The sequence below is a fragment of the Arachis duranensis genome, chromosome 4, assembly GCF_000817695.3.
Source record: "Arachis duranensis cultivar V14167 chromosome 4, aradu.V14167.gnm2.J7QH, whole genome shotgun sequence".
In the NCBI taxonomy this organism is placed as follows: domain Eukaryota; kingdom Viridiplantae; phylum Streptophyta; class Magnoliopsida; order Fabales; family Fabaceae; genus Arachis; species Arachis duranensis.
Genome location: NC_029775.3, coordinates 102,985,002 through 102,989,121, shown reverse-complemented (window position 1 = coordinate 102,989,121; position 4,120 = coordinate 102,985,002).

Below are 4,120 nucleotides of genomic sequence, written 5' to 3'. Positions count from 1 at the left end.
AAGATAATTGGTGCAGAAATCCACTTCTGGGGCCCACTTGGTGTGTGCTGGGGCTGAGACTAAAGCTTTCCACGTGTAGAGGCCTTTCTTGGCGTCAAACTTCAGGTTATGACGTGTTTTGGGCGTTCAACTCCGGATAATGACGTTTTTCTGGCGTTTAACTCCAGACAGCAGCATGAACTTGGCGTTTAACGCCAAGTTACGTCGTCTATCCTCGCTCAAAGTATGGACTATTATATATTGCTGGAAAGCCCTGGATGTCTACTTTCCAACGCCGTTGAGAGCGCGCCAATTGGACTCCTGTAGCTCCAGAAAATCCATTTCGAGTGCAGGGAGGTCAGGATCCAACAGCATCAGCAGTCCTTTTTCAGCCTAAGTCAGATTTTTGCTCAGCTCCCTCAATTTCAGCCAGAAAATACCTGAAATCACAGAAAAACACACAAACTCATAGTAAAGTCCAGAAATATGATTTTTGCCTAAAAACTAATATTATTTTACTAAAAACTAACTAAAACATACTAAAATCTACATGAAATTACCCCCAAAAAGCGTATAAAATATCCGCTCATCATTATTAAACTGTTTTTTCTTTACATTTCAACTTCATCTTACTGTTTATAACTAATTTTTTGCTGCAAATTTAATTTATATAATATATATAAGACAAAAATTTAATTTTAATACACTAATAACGTAAAAAATCTTATATCATTATCCAACCAGATTTATATATTTAAATGACTTGATAACTTTTTAAGTCAAAAATTTAAAAATTTTAGTTAATTTTACTAATTTGACTCGTGTACAATATTTTTTTTAAACTAATTTGACAATATACAATTGATCATCTTCTAAAACTTTTTATGTTGATAGTATATGAAAATTAAATCCATATAACGATATATTTTTAGTTGTTGTGCACTTATAATAATTAAATTAAAAATTTAATAAGATATTTGTATGAGTAAAATTTTCAAGTTAATGAGTAGCTACTAGTAAAATATTTTTGTTGATGATGTATAAGTAATAATATACCGAACTGAATTTATTTGGTATATCTTCTATATATAATCATAATGTATATAAATTAAAATTTTAATTAATTAATATTTGACTATTGACTATATAGAAAAAAAATTATTACATAATATTCAATAATATCATAAAACAATAAATCACAGTTGTTAATATTTGTAGTGGATATATAATTTATTTTAATTGGATATTCTCTTACATACTTAATTTCTTGCATGATGAGTTGCTACTATATATGGAAACTAATTCTATGAAAAAATTGTTGATTTAATTCAGAGAGATAAGACTTGTAACTTTATTGAATTATTTTAAGGTTTTGAGTTCGAATAATTAAGGATTAATTTATCCAGATTTATTTATATATATAATGGGCACAAATGTTAATCTTTTAAATAAAAGTAAACCGATATATTAATTTATTTCATTTACTAGTTACCCATTTTAATAAATAATAAAACTTTTAATGCGTGTTACTTTGTGGGAAATAATAATTCTGCTGATTTTGACAGATTAACATAGGTCCAAGATGGCTTTATTATGTTCTTTGATTAATTTAATTTATTTTAATGTTAGGCGTCTTAGACAAGTTTATCCTTATCATTATATACAACATCTAAAAAAGGAAACTAAAGATTGAAATTAAAAAAAAAAAAAAACAATTTTGTTAGGTGAATGATAAAAAATGCGAACAATTAACATAAATAACGAACTGCATTTTAAATTTATTAACCATCCAAAATAAGAATTATATCTAATTAATTTAAAATTTAATTTTTAAAATTAAAATTAATTTTTTTAACTTATTATTTATATTATTAAAAAATATTATTTTCCTATACTTTCTATTAAAAAAAAAAAGATGATGGTATCAAATGAGGGGATATACCTATAGCTATAGAGATAATTCATATTCACAACTTCCTTTCTAATAAATCTATTAAAAAAATGTTATGAAGATATGAAAAAGTTATTTATACTATGAGATCTTCCAAGAAGGAGTTAAAAAAAATGAAAAAAGAAAAGCTACTTCACTTTGCTAAACCTAAAATGAAAGTATAACACACAGTACAGGATACAGACTGTTCTCGAAAAACTATAAAATGTATTTGAAATTTGTCCAAAACATAAGACAAATAAAATATTTGCACAATCTACTGAGAAGCATATATCAACCAAAGAATAAATTAAAAAAGAACAATGGTGATTAGAAAAGGAGTTAATTATTAATTATTAACAATTAATAAGTATAAGGAAAAAAAGTTTAAATTCTTCTCGTTATTCTCTTTTCTTGTAAATATTAGTTTTGTTTTCTATTTGTGAGATAAACATTTCCTTAAAATTTGATATTATAAAGTAAAAGATGTCAAAATGAGAAATGAATTAATTGAAAAACTGTTAATCACTATAAAATGAAATGAGTTCACCTAGTATATTTTTCTTAATGAAAATAGAATTATTTAACTTTGCAAGTCAACATAAATAATCACTATTTCTATCTATTAAAAAAACGGTGCCTAATAATGTATAAGCAAATTTGACCTTTTAAAAGAACGAAGAATAATGCTAATAAAATAATAATTCAAACTTGATTATAGAGAGGCAAATTTTGCTTAAAAAATATAGATAATTCATATGTTGTTCTTAGGTTAGTTTTATATACAATTTAAATAGATTAATTTTATATAGAAATATTTCTTGAAAGAAAAAAAAAGAAAAACAAATGTACTGTCTCCAGCATGGCCAGGTCCCAAGAGCAAATTAAAGGAGGAGCATGCATCAAAGCAAGAGTGGTTCCAATTGTTTGGTAGGTTCATTCGAATAATAATGCATAATGCAATATACAGATTAAAGTCAATAATTTAATTAAAATTAGCAACCTTGATGGATGAATGAAATTGTTCCACAAAATAGCCGCACAAAAAATATATATTAAAATCACAATATAAGATGGCTCATTCAAAAAACCAACATAAACCGACCGGAATTCAATCATCATATTATGCAACCGAAGACCAAGGATAGTACAGCAATATTGAAAAAAATATATTATTCTCATGGTCTTCTATAATAAAAATATCATATAACATACTTTGGTTTCTCATTGCGAATTTGCGATATTATTTAACTTTTCATTGTTATATATACAAGACAGGTCAATATACATGACATTTTAGAACATATTTAATACGTATTTTAAAAATATTTTAATAGTATATATAGAAATGATGAGTATCTAGCTAGCCATAATTATTTTAGAATATGCATCTAATATATAAATTATAAATAAATATATAACGATTTTTTTTTGTATAGACACAGTAACTTTGTTTAAAAAATATGTAAGTATTTGTGAAAAATATTTGTGAAATTAGAGGTAGGTGATTGGTTGAATGTCAAAACGACGTAGTTGTGAACAGGGTGGAGGTAGCTTTGTGAGAGTGTATATATGGTCCAGCTAAGACCCCGTTGGCAAACATCATTATCCTTCAACACTCATTTCATTCACATTCTCATTTCTATTTTCTTTTCAAATCTAATTAATTAACATTGTGTACCTATGATTTTATTGAAATTTCTTTTATTTTTATATGAAAGACGAATTCTATTATTCTAGTTAGGGCCATGTTATATTTTTGGTTAAGTAGGAGTAGAAGAAGAACAAAAAGAAACAATATTATTAATTAGGGAAGCATTGAGATTAATTTGATTCGTTGCATGCCAAACACGCGTATCCACCTGACACCTGTTGTTGGCTGTTGTTGGTGGTGGTTTTGTTGTTTGTGAACCCTTTTTCTTAATACAAACATTGTTGTTCTTTCTGCCCTTTGCCTTGCATTAATTCTACCACTAAAAATCAAATCACATTGTTACTTGAAATCTTGAATACTATACTAAATTTAATAATTCTACTATGCAAAAACATTCATAATAAAATTAGATCCATGTATTACATTGTGTCACAGTGCTTCGATTCCAGTAGAATAATCTAAATTTTTTAGTAGTAAACAATAATTATATTTATTTGTTTTTATTTTTTATTAAATTTAAAATATATATTAAAATTGGTCACTAAAATTAATTATTA